Source organism: Enhydra lutris, unplaced genomic scaffold (genome assembly GCF_002288905.1).
Source record: "Enhydra lutris kenyoni isolate GAN:26980312 unplaced genomic scaffold, ASM228890v2 scaffoldscaffold14, whole genome shotgun sequence".
Lineage (NCBI taxonomy): Eukaryota > Metazoa > Chordata > Mammalia > Carnivora > Mustelidae > Enhydra > Enhydra lutris.
Window position 1 is genome coordinate 20,648,655 of NW_019154098.1, and position 12,595 is coordinate 20,661,249.

The following is a 12,595-nucleotide window of genomic DNA, read 5'->3' on the forward strand; positions in this document are numbered from 1 at the left end:
AAAGAAAATTTCTCCCCTACTTCAGCTTCGCCGCTGCCTCTGGGATAACTATGTCCAGCTCCTCTGAGGAGAGCTACCTTGGAAAGACACTTTATAAGAAAAATTATACAGTCTTGTGATGTAACTCTGGACTTGAAAAAGAAAACAGATTTCCTCTACATCATCCATGCCCAGCATGAAGGAAAGCGAAGGCAGCTGGTGGAAGGGGCCAGGCCTGCCCTGGCAATGCCTGTTCCTCGTGCTGAAGTCATCCCAAGTCCCTTGAGGAGAGTTCTCGGAGCACCTTGAAACTGCTATTATGTATTCCCAAGCCCGCGATAATTCTGCTTTCTTTGAGGTAAGCCAGACTCAGCAGTACTCAAAGCTTGACAAGAAATGGAACAGTTAATCTGCGCCCTGTCTAAAACCCTCGTATACTCTGGACAACCTTCCCAAGACATCTGGCCCAGTGATGCTTCTACTCCACAGAATATCCGAATCAACCAGCGTGTATTTAAAAAAAAAAATACAGATTCTTCTGCCCCACCCTTGACCTACTCAGTTAGAGTCTCTGGTGAGGGCTCTTGGTAGACAGCATTTTAGTGTATTTCAAAATGGGAGCTGGCTTCGGGAAACCTGCAGTCATGGAACAATTGGAAGCATAGCTAACGGGGCGGCAAGAATCTCGGCTAGGTTTTCAAAGTATGAATAGCCACAATAAGGAGAAATCGGCAGCACTGGGGTTGGGATGACTTTTCTTGGGAAGGGGGAAGATGAGAGGAGAAATGTGAATTCCAGATTAAGGATGAAAATGTCAAGAAATCACAGCTAACCTGAGCTTCTTGATTGCACGCAGTGGAAACCAAACCGGAACTGGCTTCGGCAAGAGGACTTCTGGAAGAATGCTCTGGTATTTCACAGATAACTAATGGAAAAGGTGCTACTAGGCCTCAGAGGCCACCAGGACAAGGGCCTGGGAGCCGACAAGACTCCGTCCCCCCATCTGTTTTCATTGCTCTTCTGGGTGTCAGCTTTACTCAGTCTCACCGCAGACCAGCTTCTCCCATGTAAGGGAAGTGTCAACCTTAAGATCTCCCTAACCTCTTACATTGTGACCTGATCACCGCAGAAGGAGTGTCCCTCTCCCTTGGCTCAATTTGGAAAGTCTAGGAGAGGAGCTGGATGAGCTCACCGTGGGTTAATTGAAGGAGAGAAAGATGAGGAATGGGGATTAGCTGACACCACACAGTTGGAATGGGATGGAAGAGCAGTTCCCTAGGAAAGAAGGGATGATTCCTTAAGAAGAACGCATGTGTGACAGGCAGAAGAGGACATTTCCACTCTACTGTCTGCTGTAAATGCTCCTGGATAAGGAGCTCCACATTACAACAACTGGAAATTGAAAGTGAACCCATCTGATGATAATCAGCTCATGCTTGCTGTCTCTAGGACATCATCTGTCAAACCCCACATGCTGGGATAGATTTTGTCTTCTCCATTGGCCTGGCACCGGTGCTTTTCCCTTCTATCTCTGAACTCACTGAATAACAATGATGTGACTGTTTCTGTGCTCATCACCCTCTCCTGACCAGGAGCCCTTGAGAACAGAGAGTCCGTCATAGTTTCCATAACACTCCCAGGGATGGACAAGCAGTCAGTTGTTCTTGGACCTTCTGAGATACTGCAGACCTTGCTTTGAGTTTTGTCCCTTGTTTCTGGTTGAGGTAAGAAAGAAGTGGACGTGTTTTTCTTCAGCCACAGCTATCCACTATCACCATCTGCTTCTGACATGCGCCTTCTCCCAGTCTTTCTTGGTGTGGAGTCCAAAGGATGGCATACAGGCTGGTGACGTCTTCTTGTTGGAAATAAACCCTGTGTCAGCAGAGATGTCTGAGGAAGTCAGGGAATGTTACCTTAGAAATTCTGCATGAGTTGCTGGTCTTGGCTGCCAACCAAGATGGCAGCTCTGCTTGGTTATGAGGTGCAAGTACCGGTGGATTCATCTCTTCATTCCAGTTCATCTCTTTCTCTCTTCTTTTTCCCTCACTGCAGATGTGACACCAGAAACTTATTGCTCCTTCTCTATCTCAGACAGGTTGTTAACTGATTTATATTGATACATTTTAAAGATTTTATTTATTTTGAGAGAGAGCAAACAGGGAGAGGGGTGGAGGGAGAGAGAGAATCTTAAGCAGTCACCGTGCTGAGTGTGGAACCCCACTTGACTGACTGAGCCATCCAGGCGCCCCTGATTTATATTCTTATTACTCATTAGTCAATACTCCGACCCAGAGTACATGTAGAGAACTCCTTATATTTTATAAAGGTAAAATTTTATAGAAGTTTCCATTGTTGTCATTCTATTTTTTCCCATTTTAGAAAAGATTTTAAAAATATACTGGCACTGATTTCTGCAGCAGGCAGGAGAAATGTAAAGCACAGAACCCCATATTAAAAATGAAACAAAGAAAAAGCAGTGACTATGATGTTTTCACTTCCGGGACAACTCTATCACTCTTCTCTCCTCGGTGATTACATTCTCCACAAACGCATGGAGTTTGCATCTTCATTCAGTCATTATTTAGTGAAGCCACGTGTACTTAGCTCTGGGAACGTGCCTCCTAAATCAGCCTCACAGCTCTTTAATGACTTGGTTGCTTTTTTCTAAATTTCCTTTGTATGTCCCTTTCCTGCGGTCCCAGGGAGTTGGTAGAACACAAGGTAATTCCCATTATATGTTAGGCCAGTCAGCTCTACAAGGTATACAGTTCTATGGCTAATTTCAATCACACCCTCTCGCTTCTCTAACAGACCTATTCTGTTCTTGCTTTTCTGGAAATGAGGAGGGACAGAGAAGAAGCAGTGACAGGAGGTGAAATATAAAATATATGATGTTTAGTGTTATCCCCTTTGGAAACATCTGCTCATTGCCCACATTTTTAAAAATTATTTTTTTGGGGATTTCTTAGACAAAACAAAAATCCAGAAGATTAAGTACAAAGAAATTCAAGCTAGAAATCGACTAGAAATGTGAGAAATAAGTTAATTTCTCCCACTGTTAAATGACCTCTTTATAGGGAAATGGGCTTTTTGAAACTGAAAAAAATTTTTTTTAAAGTTTTTGAACTGGGGGGTGCCTAAGTGGTTTAGTTGGTTAGGCATCCAACTCTTGTTCTCAGCTCAGGTCTTGATCTCAGGGGTGTGAGTTCAAGTCCTGCATTGGGCTCCTGCACTGGGGATGGAGCCCACTTAAGAAAAAAAAAAAAAGAGTTTTGAACTGGATTGTAGTCTGTCAAGCTTTAGGTACATGCCACATTCCCAGGCTCTAGGCACCAGCATTACTCATGCCCACCCCCAGCTGAGCCAAGTGGCCCTAAGCAATTCTTTCTATGTGACTTCTCTATGGCTTATAACAGCCAGGTAGAGTATAACCAGTTCTGCTCCATGGACCAGAATCCTTTGGACCAGGAATTTGTGTCAGAGACAAAGGCACATGCGTAAGGATTGGACATCAGTATAGCCAATAGCATTTCAGGAGTGCTCTAGACTGGATGACAATGGATCCAACTCATAATTGCTGGTGGCCAGGAGAGCACAGAGAAGGAAAATGATATCACTTGAATACAGGCAAAGTCCTAAGCAATTTTAAATGACTGTTTCTGAAAAAATAAATGATACTTCTAGGGACAAGTCCCTATTCCCAAATAATATCTCAGAGCCCAAACAAACTTGTGCAGCCTCTCCTACCCAATTTATGAATTCTCAGCAACAAATAATAGAGACTTTTAGGAGAGGTGTGACCACAGAATTGTGTTTCTCTTGACAATGTTCATATGTCTAATTTATTACATGATAATTTCTTATAAAAAATGAATGAGATGTTTTGTATTTTCAAGGATTTTATTACCTAGTAGGAAAATGAAGTAAAAAAAAAAAAAACAATTCCCACATAAGGCAGAACGTGATCATTTCTGTCCATGAATCTAGGAAAAGTAACGTGGAGCATAAAGGAAGATGAAATTAACTCCTGGGAGAACATGGGAGTAGTGGAGGTTGGGGAGTGAGTGCTGGGAAAACTAATCATTCCATGTTCATTGTTTGTCTTTTCACTAAGCCTTCTTGTCCTAAAGGCTAAATAACATTGAGTTGGATAATGCATGGGTGGGATTTTGAAACCTGGAGATGTGGGTTGAACAGAGACAATGGAAGAAAAGTATAAGGATAGGAAAATTCAGAACTTGTTCAGGAAATGAAGAGTGGCTTAATTTATCTGGAACAGAGCAAGGTAATGGGAAATAAGGTTGGAAAAGTGGACCACAGCCACCAACCCTTGGAAGAACATAAATGCCAAACTGTAGAGTTTAGTTTGTTTTTTTAAAAAAAATATCTATCCATATATTATCTATCTAATCTATCTATCTACCTATCTATCACTCTATCTCTTTATCATCTATCTGTTAGCAAGGAACTGCATGATCAGGGCCATATTTAGGAACATTTTCTTCAAAAACTTATGCTTGATTACAGAAGAATGTGACTGGGGATATGTAATGCAGATACAGTGTTTTTACAGCAGTGCAAGGAAAGATGATGACTGGAACAGGCAGAGTGTCACTGGGCATGGAAAGAGGAGGTTGGAGATAAAAGGTGATTTGCTTTCCATGGAGCTCTGGATGGCTGTGGAAGTATGGGGTAGTGATTATATAAATATGATTCTAGGTTTTGACCCTAGATGACTATGTATGTGTGATAGCATTTAGTAGAAGTTGAATAGCTTCTGTGATGAACCACCTCTCCCAACAGACTACCTGGGCTCCAATTCTGAGATCTTAGACAATTTACCTGGCTGGCCTGGGCCTCAGTTTCTTTCTCTGTTTGTAAAATAAAAATGGTAATAATTGTTTTTCCTTTCTGGGATTGTTGATGGTATAAATAACGTGATAGATGGAAAGTCCTGCAGCCCTTCTCAATGGGGTTCTGTCAAAAAATGAAGCCCTAACTCCATGAGACATCCCATTCAATGAATTGACTTCTCTTTTCTGCATCTTGAACAGTGTTAGCATGTAACACACACTATGGGGAACCACAGGTCATCTTAGAAAGAAGTTAGTAGAGACTTATTATGACATCCAGGCATGGGTTAGGTGACCTTGAGGACAATTCAAGGAACTTGAGTTCTGTTCTGGATTGGGTGCTAACAGGAAGAAGAAGCAATTTCATAATTGGTTATCTTAGTAATCTTTATTGCAAAGGCAGGATGAACATAGCTTGGATAGAATTGTTTTGGAGGAAGAAATGATAGTTGCCAGGTTAGCTGGATCAAGGAAACCTTGGTCATTTTTGTAGTCACACAGTGTCTTTAATTTCTGTCACGCATGATGATAGAGTGGTCTTGTCATGGAGAGGCCTTATCAAATGTTGATAATTCACAGCAGAGGAAACTCACAACCTAGTTGGTAGCAACAGTTATTAGTCAGGGCTGCTTTTTTTTTTTTTCTTCTTGTGAATAGCTTAGATTTTTTTCTTTGAGATGAGTAGAAGTAGAATTATCAAAGGAAAGGTTTAAGTAATTTATGGGTTTGAACACAAATTCATGATTTGCTTTCAAGGAGGATGTATCAATGTACTCTTCTGCTAGCAGTGTAGGATAGTGGGCTAAACATTGAACAGTTTCCAGAAAGCCAGTCCCTTGGGTGGTTGGGGTGATTTGTCAGAATAACCCAAATCTTTGGGGTACCTGGGTGGCTCAGTTGGTTAAGGGTCCAACTCTTGATTTCAGCTCAGGTCATGATCTCAGGGTTGTGAGATTAAGCCCCGTGTCAGGCTCTGCACTCAACAAGGAGTTTGTTTAGGATTCTCTCTCCCTTTCCCTCTGCCCACCAACACCCCCCAACCCCCCACCAGTTGCACTTGCTATCTCTTTCTCAAAATAAATAAAAATCTTTTTTAAAAAATGACCCAAACTTTGATGCTTTTAGTGGTTCTACATAGTTGGTTCTCTTTCATTAGGTTTTCTTGCTGAATTTGCTAGTCACATAAGTCATGCATATCATTCCTTCTCACTATTCTTTCCTCCTTCCTCCATTAGCAGACTCCTTCCTTTCTGTTGATTGAAATCAACAATACCAGCCAACACCATGAACCACTTCTTTCTTGTTACCCAGTCCTGACCATTTATCATCCTCATATCACTAATCAGGAATGGCTATCATTCATTCCTTCAAGTCATGTTTCTTTCAGGTTAACTGGACAACAAGCTGTCACTAATCAAAATTCTCTTTTCCATTGTCTTTCTGGACTTCCCAGTGTCCTGCTAGATATTGTGAGTCTCCTTTTAGAAGAATCTCCTCTTGCTCGTGCTAACCTATGTGTGCCAGGTCACCCGTAAACCAACTTGAACGGTGGCTCTCACGTATTTCTGACCATGACACTTAGGGAGAAGTATACCAAAAATTTATATCATGAACAAAAATGCATAAACCTATGTTCACATATACACATACCGGTTTGTATAAATTATTTCACACCCATAACTATATAATTAGAACAAAAGTTTCACCAAAAAGTATGTCTTTACTACATGGCCTGTGTTTGGATATTTACTATTCTAATCTCTTCTATTTAAAGAAAAAGCTTGTCATGATGCTCTAAATTAATGTTTTAGCTTCTTACTGATAGAAGAGTGTCTCCTTGGTTAGGGGAGGTGAATGGTAACATAATTAATCTGTTCCTGCATTCCTATTTTCTCCATCTTAGAATTTCTTCCTTTTTCTTAGACCAAGAAATTTCAATTTGGTTGGTACAGCTCAGCCCCAATTCTAGATATTCATTATTCACCCCCATCTACCTAAGTTAGAAAACTGAATTCAGAATTTCTGGTAAACTCAACCACAACCATAAATTCAGTCTGCTCTCAAATGATGCTTCCTTCCTCCTTAATTGGATGTTATCAGCAACCATTTTCATGAATACAATCCCATATTTTTTCCCAAAGCTTGGCAATTATTTTATCCTTGTTTTTAACACTTAAATGTTTTAATTTTAATTTAGTAAATATAGCATTATTAAACTACAAATGTATATACATCAGATGATAGTCAAAACTTTAATTCTCTGTATCAAGGAGCAGTTTACTTGGTGATAATATTTAAAATATATGAACATGACACAAAATAATGGGTTTATTCTCAAATGGAAGGAAGAGGCCATTTTAAATGCTATTCCACATGATAACTCCAGTAGACAATGACAAGTGTAATGGTCTAAGGGGATATTATCAAAGGATGGTGTTAACGTTGAAAACTTCCATCTTGAATACCACGAGAAGAAGAATTAAATGTATACTAGTCTTCTTCTTACCCATTGCAAGAATATCCTCAAGAGAAAGCTTATAGGTTTTTTGTTTTGTTTTGTTTTTTGTTTTTGTGTGATATTAACTACTGTGAACCTTAGCATCATTCTGTTTGACATTGGTCACCCATTTGACAATTATTTTAGTAATTGTAAGTCTGTTCCTCCTTCTTCTGGATTCTGAGGAATGGGAGTTTAGGACAGAAAGAGAACCAGATCACATGGGCAAGGTTAGAGTCTGAGGGAAAGAGGAGGCCTACCTTTAAGGAGGACAGAAAACATCTCTATTAGACAAGGAAGGAGGAGTTCTGTCAGTTGCTAAGCTATTCTTGGAGGGATCTGTAGCCCCTAAGCTCACAGGTCTTCCCATTTCAATTCCATTTATCAGCATCCAGCATTTTCCTTCTCCAGGATACTGCTAGGGCTCTGATATTGATTCCACTGACATTTCTCCATTGTGAAAATACTGGGTTTGGTTTTGTTTATTTCAGTCTTTTTTTTTTTTTAAGATTTTATTTATTTATTTATTTGTCAGAAAGAGAGAGAGAGAAAGCACACAAGCAGGCAGAGGCGGAGAGAGAGGCAGGCTCCCTGCCGAGCTAGGAGCCCAATGCGGGACTTGATCCCAGCATCCTGGGATCATGACCTGAGCCCAAGGCTTAATCCACTGAGCCACCCAGGCATCCCTGTTTATTTCAGTCTACAGCTAAAAGAGAGGAGATTCTTTTAGCTTTGTGAAGAGGTTGCCCCTTCATCCTCTGCTATCCCATCAGTACTACCCAAAGTGGGAACTTTCCCCCAGAATGGATAGAAAGGTTCAATGTTAAAATAAATGCTAACTGTCCATATATGATGAATGATTTTCTAGCTTTTCCTGTATCTTTAAATTTAATTTTCATGATTTTTGATGTACAGAGTTTTATGAATTTAAGTCAATACATTCATAGATATTCCCTTTGTGTTTTTTTCCATTCAAGTAGCTCTTTTAATAATTTTTTAAAAAATTTCAATCTTTTAAGTGAAAAATCTAATGGCTTTTTAAAGTTAGTATTTATGAAAATTTTACTTAGTCTAAAAATGTCGACAAGTACTATGTAATTGTAAGGAACAATAGTCTTCTGCCCTATGCTTACATTAATTTTCATTCTTTATAGTCAAACATTTAAAAATCTTTTAGCCATATTCATCTTCAAATATTTGCCCATGTATCTTCCCATACTATATCTCCATATTAGCTTAAACTAATTTTTTTTTTGCATTTTCAGATTTTCCTGTCACTCACTGACTTTCTTCTTTGCAAGATGAGGGTTTAGCTTTCTTACATCACAACCACAACTTCCCTCTTCCCATTGATTCTCTCTTCCTTCTTTTTTCCAGTTGTCATAATTTCTGTTTAAATAAATGCTGTTTTATAAAATTTTTATTTTTTTAATTAAAAAAATACATACTGTCTTCCTTATCTGACTATTGTAATATGAGTTACAGGTGACAATGTACCGTGCCTACATTTCCTTTTTTAAATTTTCTTTTAGAGAAAGAATGTGAATGGTGGGCAGAGAGAGAAGGAAGAATCTTAAGCACACTCCCTCCAAGCTGAGTGGAGAGCCCAATGTGGGGCTCAATCTTGACTTGGAAATCATGACCCATGCCGAAATCAAGAGTCAAATCCTAACTGCCTGAAGCACCCAGGAGGCTGCTACATTTCCTTTCTCGTAAAACCTTTTGTTTCTCCTAGAGTTATTGTTTCATTTTTTAATTTGCTTTTTTTTGTACTTATTAGTAATTAAACTTTAAATTTCATGAAATAATTCCTCAACACATGGCCAAGTACTTCAGATAAATCACTAGTTGCCTTTTCTTTTCTCTTGGCTACATCTTACTTTGGACTCTACAAACTTTTATTTCAAATAGAAATGGTACGTTCCAAATCTGCTTACTCGTTCTTGTACTGAGAGCTCCTTATATCCGGGACCTCCTTTCATTACATTACCGTGCCGAATCTTCTATTTTTTAAATCCCAGATACCATGTCACGCTTTAGATAATAACTTATATTTAGGTAGAGCTGTATCAATAATAGTCAAGTAGTCAAATGAAATGATCTACAAATACAGTAGTCCCTTTGTCTGCAGGGGTAAGTTTACAGACGCCTGTGGATGTCTGAAACTGCTAATAGTTCTGAACCCTCTGTATATTGTGTTTTTCTTATACATACATATCTATGGTGAAATTTAATTTATAAATTAGACATAGTAAGAGATTAATGACAACTAATAACAGAATAAAACAACAGGCACAATATGCTGTTATAAAAGTTATGTAAATGTGGACTTTCTCTCAAATATCTCAAAATATCTCACTCTACTGTACTCACCCTTCTACTTATGATGATGTGAGAAGGCAAAATGCCTCTGTAATGAGAGGAAGTGAGATGAATGATGTAAGCCTTGTGACATAGTGTTAGGCTAGTATTGACCTTCTGATGCTACATCAGAAGGAGTGTCATCTACTTCCATGGCTCTTGACTGTAGATAATTGAAATCATGAAAAGTGAAACCACAGGTAAGTAAGGGGACTTTTGTAATCCAACTTACAAGATGACTGGGTGGAACAAGAGGGTGTGTCAGGAGACCAGTTAGAAGACCACTGCAGCTGACCAGCTGAGAGATGATGGATGGCCTGGACCAGCGTCTGGCAATAGAGATGGGGAGAAGAGAAAACGTTTCACACAATTATAAAGCAAATGCATTGGATTTATGATTTTTAGCAGAAGTGACAGAAACCAAGCAAAATTGAAGAACAAGCCTAATTATAAGATTATGGGGATGCCTCCAAGGAAATGAAGTATATAGCTGAGACTTAGAAAGTGCCTGGAACCAAGAAATGGAAAGTCTTAGGAAACTTATGCAGTAACTTGTTTTTATCTCTCATTTCTGTTTCTAAATTGTCACTGCTTTCTGTATCTAAGCACACTGGCTGAATCTACTCCATGTATATATGGTGGAAGATGGCCATAACACATCGCCCACATTTCTACATCTCCTCTATTGAAAAGGAAGCCTGCAAAACTGTGTTTTTAATTTTTTAGTTTCAATTCAAATTCTTCAAGAGTGTGAACCAGGGTGGCTGGTCCACTTTGAATCTTTTTAAGTGGATTCAGGGAGAAGCTTTATGGTAAAAATAAGATTCTGAGCATGCACCATATTGAATGGGGCTAACGTTAGGGTTAAAAATCTAATGACTTTGGGGGTGCCTGGATAACTCAGTTGGTTGAGCCTCTGACTCTTGGTTTCAGCTTGCATCATGATCTCAGGGTTGTGGGGTTGGGCACAGAGTCTTCTTGAGATTCTTTCCCTTTCCCTCTTTATCCCCCCTGCCCCACCTCTTTCTCTAAAATAAATAAATAAAATCTTGACCAAAAATAATCCATGATTCTTATTTCCTTATGAAGAGGTAGATGTGGTAATTGTTGGGAATAAGAGAACGTCATAGAGTCAAAGATTTCAGTAGGCAGGTTAAGGTTAGAAATTATAATTGCTAAAAGAGAGAGACTGAGTAGAGAGACTTCTTATGACCCTAGGTAACATTGAGAGCCCAGCTGGGATGACAAATTTCAATTTATGGTAGTACTAATCTGCAAATTGACAGGGGCACAAAGAGTTTAGGTATTAGATAGTGATGGACCATTCATATTAAGGATAAGAAGATAGGGGAAACTTATGGGTAGAGAGAAAATAGAAAGAGCAGCATGTGTAAAGGCCCTGAGGCGGGAGAGATTTGGTGGGTTTGAGGCACCATGAGAAGTCTAGATTTGGGAACACCATTTGCAGACTGCAGTCACAAGTTGGCTTTTCTTCATCATTCAGCAGAGTGACTCCAGTGTCCAACCCAGTACCTATTTGTAGTAGGTGCTCAATAAATATTCGTTGAATGAATCTAGACATATCTCTATCCAGCAATTTTCCTTCAAATTTTCTGTCCTCTAGATGGCACCCTTCCATAATTTACAGAGGTAATTCTGGCTATCTACTTTTATGTTGGAAAAATTACTTAAAAATTTTGGGTCTCAATTTCCTCATAGGTATAATAACACCCTTCCCCCCACTTCATAGGTAGTTGTGAGGTTTCAATTGAGTACAATATATGAAGTGCTTACCTTTTGATTTGGGAGGCCATCAATATTTATTTCCTAACGTAATTATTATTTTTATTGTTGTTATGGGTATTATTTCAGCCTATGAGATTATTTGTACTCATGTCATTGTCCCGTACAAAAATCTTTCAATTTTTACTAGACATTTGTAAGTTGAAGGACACTAAACACCCTTTCCCATCTTAATTGTATCCTGAGTTTTCCTCTGAGATACTAGCTTTTCCTAATTCTGAGTCCAAGGGTTGGGTTTTTTATTTGGTTGTTTTTGCTTTTTTTTTAGTCCAAGTGTTTTGAGTGAGATGTCCACTCCCAGTTACAGGGTACAACTCTGGAGACTTACTGTCAAAGCCTGTATTCTATATTTCATCCTCCCTATCTTAGGGATTCTGGGAGTCCCACCAGAGTTGAAATGAAATATGCAATAATTTGGGACTTTTTCTCTCCTCTATGGAAACACTGAGAATAGATCATCACTTTTCCCCACAATCATAAGAGGTTAAGTCGTGAGTTTGGTATCTATGAAACCATTGCTGCTAGAAGGAGGCTAAGAGAGTCCTGAAGGAGAGCCTGAGGGTCAAGCAAAGAACAGAGCAGAGAGAGGCTTAAGAATGAAGTTCAAGGTGATATTTTTTTGAGCCCCTGGATTCAGTCCTGCCTGAAACTAGTTGTGTTTCTGATCTTTTGCAATATGTGAGCTAATACATTTCACATATTGTTTAAACCAATTTAAGTTGGGATTATATAATCTTAATTTATACATAGTTTTTATTGAGAATGCAATCTGTCCACTTCATATCAAATATATACTGACAGAAATACAATATTCTTTTAATAATTTTTCTAGAAATTCCATTAATATAAGAATCAATGGATGTTATGTCACTAAGTTAAAATTTAAAAAAATTAAAAATTTTTTAAATTTAATTTAAATTAAATTAATTTTTAATTAAAAATTTAATTAAAAAATTTAAAAAAATTAAAAATAATTTTTTTCAGTATAAACCAAACTCGAGAATGTGGTCTTTCAAAAATTAGTGACTCTTTTAGTAATTACACAGCAGTTCTCAGGGCCTATCACTGGGTAAAAATATTCCTACACACGTTAGTTTTTCTT